General features: G+C 39.5%; 1 non-coding gene across 1 annotated transcript; it reads left to right on the forward strand.

Annotated features, from left to right (window-relative positions):
- Window positions 1-10,969: 10,969 nt before the first annotated feature.
- Window positions 10,970-11,076, forward strand: LOC138383599 (U6 spliceosomal RNA). The gene has a single exon (XR_011233653.1). It is a non-coding gene; the product is annotated as a U6 spliceosomal RNA (small nuclear RNA).
- The last annotated feature ends 818 nt before the right edge of the window (window positions 11,077-11,894 follow it).

The raw sequence follows: 11,894 nt of genomic DNA on the forward strand, positions 1-11,894 counted from the left end.
TACACAGATATTTTTTAAATGAAAGAAAAAATTCAAATTTTATGGCATTTTGGTGAAGTTTTTTTCCCAAAAAGGTGTTTTTCTAATTTCTACCATTCTGTAGGACAACAGATTTTTGCCAAGTCAAATCAACTAAGGTGACATCAGAAGTATGGTTAACAAAACTTTTTACATAACTTTTATTTCATTTCTGATAATATAAAAATCCACTATAGTAATCTGAGAAAATACACAAAAGTACAAAAAAGAAAACAAAAATAATTAACAATCCCATAGCCCCGGAGATAGCCATTATTAACATTTTAATATATTTCCTTCTAGTATTTTAAGTGATATAATTAGAATTATAATCTACAAGCATTTTAAAAGGCTGGATATTTTTAAATATAATATTGTATCACAAGAGATTTTCATATCATTAACAAAATGTTCAAGAAAATGCATTGGATTCATAGAAATATGATATTTTATGTAACCTTTTCCTTATGTTGGACATTTGATTTTTGTTTTGTTTTGTTTTGTTTTGTTTTTATTTCAGAATATTACGGGGATATGTCGGGCATTTGTGCCCTTCCATAATTTTATTATTTTAAATAACACTAAGAGAAATATTTTTACACACAAATCCTAGTGAGCACTTGTGATTATTGCCTTACAATGGAAATGTCTTTTTAGAATTTGAATTACTGGTTATGAACATTTTTAAGGCTCTTAATCCAAATTAATTTGATTTCCAAAATCTTTTTCCCACTTTGTACGCCTGGTAATAGTACAGACATCTGCTTGTCCTCCTGCCCCTTCACCACAGAGAATACGGTCATGGTTGTTTTTAATGTGTGCTAATTTGTTGCGTGAAAATGCTAAGTTTTTATTGTTTTAATTTTTATTTCATTGGTGACTAATGAGGAAGAATAATTTGTATTTTTATTAGCCATCTGTACTTCCTGTTCTGTGTATTTTCCATTCATTTCCTTTACTCTAATCTCAATGGAGTCTTGATGCTTTTCTTGATGTGTATGTGCTCTTTATAAATTGTGGATATTAATCTTTTATCACATCATAACAAATATTTTTCTCAATGTATTATTTACTTTTCCTTTTTTGTTTATGACATTTTGACATTATAAATGGGGAAAAAGCTGTAATTTATCATTTATTTGGGGAGAGATCACAAATTTCTTGAGAATCTGATGATGTCTCTCATTAGAAAAATACACGCACACACTCACTTGCAAGCAATTTTAAAGGGTTTATGGACCTCTTGAATTCATTCTCCAGACTCTATCAATTACATTCCTCATTCACTACTGTTTCCTCTGGGTCCTAACCACCTCACAACCTCACAGGGTGATATAAAACTCACTGCAACTTCTTACCAATTTTGATGTGTGAAAAAATGTGGAATGTATTACATGCCCTATTGTACTGGGAAGAAACAGTACGCAATGGTAGAAAGAGTTTTACATTAATCGGGTGTCAGGCAGATCGGGGGAAGGGGATGGCTGTATACATTCATAATGAGTGCAATGCGCACCGTCTGGGGGATGGACACGCTTGAAGCTCTGACTGGGCGGGGGGAGTTAAGGGCAATATATGTAACCTAAACTTTTGTACCCCCATAATATGCTGACATAAAGAAAAAAAGTGTTTTAGAGGTGGGAAAACCTGAGCTTTTAACCTAATTCCATCACTAGCTAAATAAACTGGTAAAAACTACTTAATCTTTGTCTTCTATGCACACATGTATGTTTTCACTCACATACGTGTGTGTATGTGAGTCTGTGTGTGTGTGTGTTGAAATGAGGAGTATTAACATTCTCTAAGGTCTTTTCTATTTCTAAAATGTACATATATTATGTACCAAAGTAATGTTATGTTATACAACACTTTTATTTTGAAGTCATTAAAAACCATCCTAGAAAAAAGACACATAAACTCCAAACAGCACAGCTGTGACTATTCAGCACTCCTTAGTTACAAGTAGTTATACTACCATTTAAGGGTGTCATTAAAAATACATTGTCACCATAGAAACTGCAACTTTAAAGGATACCAAATCTTTCTTTGAAATGCTCATGCTGAGCAGCTTACATTGTCTTATGTAATAATGGTGCTTCACCTTTTTTTGGTTTTTTGTTTGTTTTTGTTTTTGTTTTTGTTTTGTTTTAGCAGACACACAGCTTTCCCTTCTTCCCCAATTTATTTGTAACCAAGAAAAACTATCAAGATCTCTTTAAAATTGCTTGATACTTTATTAGTATCTGCTTAAAAAGAATCTGCTTAAAAAACAAAAACTTTCTGAAATATATATTACCAGTTGTCAATGGTGCCACTATTTTGTAGATTGGGGAAAAAATGTTCCCACTCTACATAAAATACAGGTATAATTCTCTGCCCACCACCTTTTTACTTTGCCCCTTTTCCGACATTTTTCCTCCCTGTTGGCCCTTTGCCCTTTGGCTTTGTCTGTTCACTCCCCACTCAGGACACTCTGCCACTTACACATCCTATATCCTGTTTCTCTCTAGATGGTCACTAAGAACCAAAACATTAGTTGGCATAGACTTTGGAAATAAACTCACAGGCTTATTTGCATTTTAAGTGGGGAACCTTGAAGGCTGCAGGTGTTTTGAGACTTGAAGAAGTAAAGCTTTAATAGTCATGAGACAGGTAATATGGTCAGTATTTTGGAATGGAATAGCCCAGCCTCAAGCCCTCTCACTGGCCCTAGATAATCTACCTTCTACTCCATCTACTTTTGAGGTCTCCCTGTTCTCCACCAAAAAGTGTTGGCTGGGCACCTGCTAGATCCTTTCCCAGGCACAGGGGCTACACCAGCCAATGAGCTAGACAAGTATATATTTCTAATTCAAGGGGAGACAGAAAGCCAAAAGGTAAATTAAAAATACCAGTTTTTATAGGGATCAACAAGCCCTGCAGGGATCTGAAAGAGCTTTCCAAGTAGAGGGACCCACTGGTACCAAGGCCTGAGACAGTGAAGAATTCTACGTGTTTTTGAAACAGTAGAAGGTCATTGTGTCTAGAACACAGTGAAGGAAGTGGAAATTGGTTCAGAGTGAGATGAGAGAGAAAAGTCTGAGCCAGGTCTTGTAAGAGCATGAAGGCAAAAATGAGGAGCCTGGATTTTACTCTCAATCTAATGGGAAGTCAACGGAGGACTTCAAGAAGGGGAGTAAAATGACCTGACTTACTTTTTAAAAGATCATTCCCGGTTGCTACATGGCAAATAAGCTGTAGCAAGAGCCAAGGGGAGAAGGGAAACAAGTTTGAAGAAATTGCACTAAACAGTTAGGGATAATGCTGTTTGTAATTACCAGCAAGAGCGATGGCATGGGTGTTGGAAGTGTCCTTTCAAATAAAAGGAAAAGCCTTTGACTAAGATGTTTACAAGTTTCATTTGCTTTCATATCTCTCCCAAAATGCCATCACAGCTGCTATTACCTAGTCCAGATTCTGACGAACAAGTACAAACAATACAACAATCATACCTCTTCTATTCCAAGACTTCTGTGTGCAGCTCTGATTTTTTTCGAATATTCAAATGAAGCACAAATTTCAAAGTCTGTCAAAACTTTTAATAACTCATAGGAAAAGCAGTTAAGTATGACCTATACAAAACAGAACAGGGCAGAAACATATCCTCCACTATGTAGCTCTGTCCTCTAGCCCATGATTCAAGTGATTCCAGATATGTTCCATCATATCTCTAAATACTTATTCCAAAAGTACTTATCTGTGCAGCAGCCATCCAAAAAGAATGCAACAAACAATCATGGAAATAATTAATGGCTTATTAACCTTAAGATGTTATGAGAAACCTTAGCGGTAGTTTGCCAGTATCTTTTTTACAAAACCAAATCTATTCCTCATTAATGTCTATGTTATATGCCACTTTTACGTAGCATCATACAATGACAGATTGTTAGAGCTGCAAAGAAATCTTAGAGTTTACTCCAGTCCAACTCCCTGATTGTAGCATGAGTAAATTTAAGTGATTTCCTAAAGACCACCATATGTACTGGCATCAGATGCTAAACAATAATATCACTGGTACCTTTCCTCACATGGTTACATTCCATCCGTCTATCTTACCCCTTTTCCTAAACCCTTACCCTCCTCATGTCTTCACCTGCCCCTTTATGGGCTTGTGTCCATTCCAGGGGCCATCACTGGAGCCTCCCTTGCATATTTGCTCAGTTATCATGACCCTCCCTAACTCAGTCATATCTAATCCCCAATCATTATTAAATCCAACCTTCTACCTACTCCACACCTGTACCCAAACATCTGAATTTGGCTGGAGAAAAGCACACAGTTGACAGGTCTTAGTTAAGTATAAAAACACGAAGCTCAAGGGGCTTCTGGTACTTTCCCATAATCCTACTGAATTACTCTCCCATTCTTCAAATGACCTTCTCCTTTAGTCTCTAACTCTGTGACTCCCATCTTCACACTAAGAAAATTAGAGCAATCAGAAGAGAACGTCCAAGTACTCCCCACCAAATCTGCCCTCCCATTTTCTAGTGTACCTGTACCTGCTGCCTTCCCTTCTAGTAAGGAGGAAGAACTCCCCATGCTCCCAGCTCCTTCCTTTCTTGATTAGATTCTACCACCACCTCTTCACTAATATAGAACATTGATCCTGCACTTTCCCTCTCTTCTCCCTGTCATCCATTTTCCCTTCTTACTGGGTAAAAATGAAAGGAAAAATTTGTTCATGACTCTGCAATTTAGGCTGGGTTCACTGGGCAGTTCCTCTGATGATCTCTCTCTCATGAGATCACATGACTGCAGTCATCTTGCAGCTCATCTGACCTCACTCACACGCCTTGTGGTCAGCCAGAGTTATTGGCTGAGATGTCTCCGTTCTCTCCACACAGCCTTTGTCGCAGGACGGCTCCAATTTGTAGTACGGGGGAGGAACATTCCAGGTGGGAATGAGCAGAAACTGCAGGATGTCTTAACACTTTGCTGAGAAGTCATACATCACTTCCACCACATTCTACTTGTCACAGCAAGCTACGAAGCAAGCCCAGACTGAAAAGGAGAAGAAAGACACTTTACCTTTTGATGTGAACGTCTGCAAAGAATTTTTGGCCATTTTTGATCCAGCACAGTCAGAATAATTGACAAAATATCAATGTGTCATTTGCTGAAAGCAGAAAAAATTCTCCTTAATCACTATCCCTATATCAAGAGTTCTTATTGAGCTTTCAGAGGGAGAATCGTACCCCTGGCTGGAGCTATATTAGGCATCTTCCTCCAGAATTCCCCTTCTCAGTAACATTGGAAATAATTTAAGAAAATTGTTCTCTCTGCCTTTCCAATCTCCAGCCCTCTCAGACACACCTCCATTTCAACAGCAAAGTAGTTGCCAAGAACAGTTGGGGGAAGTGGGAAGGTGGGAGTGTGGGAGGAGTTCCTAAATATGGTATGTGCATCTATTTTGAGCAAAATCACAAGTCATTTCAAACATTTCGCTAAATTAAATCATATGATGTGGGGAAGTGGTAGAATTTCAAAAAGTCTTCAATGAAAAAAGAGAAGATATAGATTATATTAGTCATCTTGGGAAGTAATGGTAGAACCTGATGAGAGCTGTGTTGAGGTTTGCATGGAAAATTGGGTGGAAAAAGAAAGTAAAAGTAAGAGATATAAATTGGACATTTAGAATAAAACGTGCTGAAAAAAGGCCTTAAAAATGACAGTAGGCTGCTTAGTTAATGAGGAAAATGATCTAAAAATATTGTAGGTGTTCTAATATGGAGAAATGTGTATTCTCTTAGTGGTCAATACAAAAATTCCTTGATAGGGAGAGTATCACCTTTATTAAGATGCTCCAGTAAGATCCTTTGCAATAGAAACAAATTAGCTGGGTTTTGTTTTCTTAAAGAAGAGGATAAGTATTTTTTGAGGGAGAAATGTTTTGTTTGAGTGAAAGAAAAGAAACCCAGATTGCCCGATACTGATGGGGGGCGGGGGATGTGCATCTGGAGGAAGACACTGGGCTCACAGGGAAAGAAAAACCTTGATGGAACAGAAGCCTGGAGGGAGATATTTTAAGGGGGATGCCAAATGTAATCCCCTTCTCAACACAAAAAACAGTCTACCAGAATTCATGCAATGCTCCATCATGTGATTGAATTTTCTCCCTTTGGAGACTCTTTAGATTGCATGTAGCAGGGGAAGTGCCTTAGGAAAAACAAGGGGTAAAAATGGTGGGAGAGGTTCACTTAAAACAGTCTCTGAATGGATAGAAATGGCCCTGGAACCAGGAACTGGAACACACTCACCCCCTCCATCTCTCATCTCACCCCCTCACCTTGCCAGTGGCAGGGAACATGGCCCCCAGCAGCTCTAGGCCTTATAGCCCACAGCTCCACCACCCACTGAGCCAGACGGGAACCCGTTACTGGTGCAGCTTGGGTCAGGAGTCCACCCCTAGACCAACCACTAAAGTCAAAATAATGACAGCTTCCATTGCATGACAGTGACGATGCTGGTCTAAATAAAAAAGGGAAGCATTTTGACACACAGAAAAATAAATATCCGCTATGGTTTGAATGTTCATGTCTCCTCCAAAATTCATGTTGCAACTTAATCCCCAATGCCAGCGTATTAAGAGGTGGGACCTTTAGGAGGTGCTTAGGCCAGGAGGACACCACCTCATGAGTGGGATCAATGCCTTACAAAAGGGCTTGAGGGAGCCTGCTTGTCCCTTTCTCCCCCTTCCCGTGTAAGGACACAGAATCTGGCACCATCTATGAGGAACAGGCTCTCTCCAGACACCCAAATTTGCTGGCAACTTGATCTTGGACTTCCCAGCCTCCAGAGCTGTAAGCAATAAATTTAGCTTGTTTATAAATTACCCAGGCTAAGGCATTTTATCATAGCAGCAGGAACCAACTAAGACAATGACCAGACTTTACATGGAAAATACTGAAGGGTCTAGGGCTGTCAGCCAGCGGGTGCAGGAGTGAGAACCAGTCAACCAGCATTCAGTGTTACAGAGCCAAAGATTCAATTACTTTTAATTCAAGAAACAATTTAAACCATATAATAATCATTTCCTCTTTGGTCATTAAGTAGAACATGAAGTCATTTTTGCTTACTATTTGTTCAAGAAGAGGTCCATAACAAGTGACAACAAACTAGGGTTCTACATGAAGAGACATTAAACAGTACATTGAAAAACACTCATTTTTCACAATAATTTTTTAGATCCCATCAGGCCTTAATTGTATGAGTACATACATATATGTCCATAATATTATTAATACACACAAATACTCAAAGGATATATTAGAGAAAATTTTAATTCCAGATATGTGAAATAGAAATGGACAGGAATCTTATCTCTTTTGTGCAATTGAAGCCAATGTGAACTGAAGTATGGCTGTTTTGCCTATTAGTAAATTTCTCTCCTGTGTGGTTTGAAATCAAACCTTTAGGATTTATCTAAGTTTATTATCTACTGACACAAGTCTTTCTTGCTTATTTTGATCTTAAAATATAAATCAGTGACAGTTTGGGGCAGCTAAATATTTAAAAGAGGCAAAATCAATTGATATCCATCTTTAAATGATGAGCATTACATGGGATAACTGTCTAAAGGCAGCCCCTCAACTTCTAGCTATACTTGGATGTTCCACATCCAAGAGTATTCACTTCTTCCAATGGGAAGCAACTTCACAACAAACCATACTTTCCAGGAAGGGAAGAAAGAGTCATCTGTGATTTCTGGGTGGTTTGTGACCAGAAAGATCTTATTATTTGTAACAGGAGACACCACAGCCACTGATGGGGTTTTCATTGCTGATAAATTTACAAGAAAGACAGCAACCAGGAAGCCACCTTCTTTTTGCCCTTCCTTCCTAGCAAAAAAGGTCCTCTTTTCCATGCCTTGTTAGATGTCTGTCCAGGAGGATAACAAAGGAGACCAACGAGGAAATAAAAACTTAATGAGAGCAAAAGAGAGAGATAGACTGTATAGATATGTTTCAAGCTGGGGTAATCACACCCAGGCTCATATCTTCTTATCTGTGTCAAGGGGGTGATTGCTTCAGAAAAGCCTGCCACTCTTTTCCTACCAGGTGTTCAAGTGGTAGCTCTCCAGAGAGTCTAAGGAGAACATGTGCTGCCTGAAACACAGCCCTGTCAGCAGTTAAAGGAGCTTTGTATTCCAGTTCCTTGCACTGTGGTTGTTACAGAAATACTTGTGTTGCTGATCCAAGCAAAAATACTATGGTGCACCCAGCTAGAAAGAGGCCTAATGCAGAATCCGCCCTGAAGGGGGCTGTATACCTGCTCTGCCCACGTTAAGATCCACAGATGTCACTTAAATGAGCTCATCTGATTCAGGTATCAGAAGGCTTGGGAGTATTTGTTTGATTGTTTATTGGTTGGTTGGCTTAGATCCTTAAAAATACAGCTAAAAACAACGTTGACAAAGACTGAACACACCTAATGGAGAGTATTACAAAGAATATAGGAATAGAGACACACACACACCATATGCACAGACCCCACACCACAAACATAACCATGGAGACATCCTGGTGTTGTCACCGGTACTTCTCTCCTAGGGTACTGATGAGATCGTTAGCCAGGAGATACTGAGGGAAGCATGCCCAGTACCTCCGGTTCTGTACAGATCCTTCTTTCTTTTGTTGTCCAATGTATATTATTTAGTAATCCTCTTTTATGGCTATGCAGAACCATATTTTAGCTGTACTGGTCACTTCCTCCCTCCAAAGCTCATGAATTTTCTCTAAAATTGCCCAAAGTTCAGATTTATAAACTTTTCCACTGTTACAGCCTTTTGTCAACTGCCTGTAACAATATGGCTTTTTTGTCCCCTACTCTCATTGCAGTTGATCTTAAGGACCACCATTCCTCCCACCCCCTCCGCCCCCCAGCAAAGAGAAAACAATTTCTGGACTAAGTGCTATGTCAAAGACTCTTTTCTCACTATGCAAAATAAAAATCACTTTAGGATTTCTTCCTCTCTCAGCTCCCCCAACCGTTCACATTTATTGTTGAACAATTTCTGGCCCACTAACGTATTATCTGCATTATAAAAATATACTACAAAAATATTTGAATTAGGGAAATCTTATTTATTTTACAAAAGTGTTCACTGTAAGATTCATTTAAAGAACATGGTTTTTTTCCTCAAAGATGGCGTAATAGAGGTTTTTCCAGTGTGTCTCACCCACTTGGAAGAAGAAAAATAGTGTGTAGAGATTCACACTGTGAACTTTTATTCAAGAAGGAACATGAAAATCAAAAGACACTTCGGAATCCCAGGGAAGAGAATATGGGCAGGGAGCCTGCATGGCAGGATCTGGCTGAAACTGTGAGTGAATACAGCAGAGAGGGAGAGGGTTTCCCTTTATAATCCACCTTTCCAGTGGGGAACCGTACAACCCAGGCCACAGGAAAGCACCCTGTCCCTCCAAAGCCTTGGCGCTAACTTGGGGAGAGGCCAGAAGACTATGAGAAAGAAGGGCACTGGGACATGCCCCAGGCAATTTCCTAGACCCAGGACCCAATGGGGCATCATTCTCAACCCTGGCTCACACCAAGGCGAGTGGGATTCAGTGACCAAGGAGTGGTGGCCACTGCAGGCATTAGAGTCTTGGACCAGGGATTAGAGTGCTAGGTATGGAGCTGGGGGAGGACCCCCCATGGCCAGAACTGAGAGGAAAGTGTGGAGTGTGTGATGGGCGCTGGAATTGGGCTCTCCCTCTTCATGGGACTGGAGTGGGAGATTTGCCAGAGAGCTGTGGTTTTATCTGGGTGGCAAGTTTTGTGACCAGGGGTGGCTTTGCAATCTGAAGGCAAATTGCATATGACTTTGCTGAGTGTCCCAACTCACCCTCTTGATCAGGACAGGGGTGTGAGCCCTGCCAGTTCTGAGGAATGAAAGGAAGGCAGTCTCACACCCACTAGCCTGGGCCGGGTGCTTGGGCTGCCCCTGCCTTCCTGTGCGAGGAACTTGGTCCAGCAAAGGTTTCTCTGCTCCTTGCCCAGCCATGTCTGTAGGCATTTGGTGACTGCCCCCTGGTCCCTCCCAAAAGCTGGTGCTTGCACCTGCCACTGGGGAGCCTGAGTGTGGACTTGCCTGGTCCAGCTCCACCCAGCTACACCCCCCAACCAAGGCTGATCACTGGACCCAGAACACTGAGCATTCCACCACCCAACTGATTGCCAAGGGTACCAGAGAGCTTCTCCCAGTAAACAAAGCCCAAGCATAACAAAGCCCAAGCATAAACCCTACTTCCACCATCACAGCCAGCTCTTACCTGCAAGCACCACCTACTGGCTTAGAGGTTGACCTGCAACCCAATACAAAAATCTGCTGGCACAAGTGCAGAGCACTTGGGAACAATACAAGGTTCTTGTGACCTCCACCACCCTGGCTTCTCAAGAGGTCATGAGCCTCCTCACCTACTTAGGACACCATTACTACAATTGGCATTTGAGAAAGCCGCTGCACTAAGGTTATCTATAACCAAGGAATGCATACAGAGTCCTCACCACTGAACATACACAGAAGCAAAGCCAAATCGCCCTACTCAACATACATTATAGTCACAAACACAAGAAAAGGAAAAAAAAAAGCCCCATCCAAACGAAAGCAAATTCAAAAATAAGAACTGATTATTTCTCCTGATGTGAAGAAATCAGTGTAACAATTCCAGAAGTATGAAAAATCAGGGTGTTAGGACACCCCCAAAGGATCACATTACCTCCTTAGCAATGGCTCCTAAGCAAAATGAAATTTTTTAAATCCTAGATAAAAAATTCAAAATATTAATTACAAAGAAGCTCAAATAGATCCAAGAGAAATTTGAAAGCCAATACAAAGAAATCAGAAAATAAATTCAGACTATAAATGAGAAATTTACCAAAGAGGTAGATATCTCTTTAAAAAACCCAAACAGTGCTCACTTCGGCAGCACATATACTAAAACTGCAACGATATGAAGAATATTAGCATGGCCCCTGCACAAGGATGACATGCAAATTCATGAAGCATTCCATATTTTTAAATTTAAAAAAAAAAACCCAAACAGAATTTCTGGAAATGAAAAATTCATTGAAGGAATTACAAAATACAGTTGAAAGCTTAACAATAGACTAGACTAAGCGAAGAGATACTCTTAGAACTTGAAGAAAGTTCTTTTGAATTAATTCAATCAGATGAAAATAAATTTTAAAAGAACAAAAAAAATGAACAAAGCCTTCAAGAGTATGGAACTACATAAGCAATTAAACTTATGAGCCATTGTTATTCCTGAGGAAGAAGAAAAAGCAGATATCTTAAAAACCTATTTAAGTAAATAATTAATGAAAACTTACCTAGGCTAGCAAGACGTTTAGATATCCAGATACAAGAGGCCTAACAAACACCAGGAAAAGTCATTGCAAGACACTCTTCACCATGATATTTAGTCATCAGATTGTCTAAAGTAAATGTGAAGAAAGAAATCCTAAACTCAGCAAAAGAAAAGCATTTAGTCACCTATAAAGGAAACCCCATCAGACTAACAGCAGACTTCTCAGCAGAAATCTTACAAGCCAGAAGAGATTGGAATCCTATTTTCAGGGCATTTAAAGAAAAAACTGTCAACCACAAATTTTATATCCTGCCAGAATAAGCTTGATAAATGAAGAAAAAATAAAGTCTTTCTCAGACAAACAAATGCTGAAGGAATTCATCACCACTAGATTGGCCCTACAAGAAAGCTCAAAGGAGTTTTAAACATGGAAATGAAAGGTCAATACTCACCATCATAAAAGCACACACAAGTATTTATATAAAACTCACAAGTCTTATAAAAACAATTACACAAAAGAGGAAGAGA

The sequence above is a fragment of the Eulemur rufifrons genome, chromosome 5 (assembly GCF_041146395.1).
Source record: "Eulemur rufifrons isolate Redbay chromosome 5, OSU_ERuf_1, whole genome shotgun sequence".
Classification (NCBI taxonomy): Eukaryota; Metazoa; Chordata; class Mammalia; order Primates; family Lemuridae; genus Eulemur; species Eulemur rufifrons.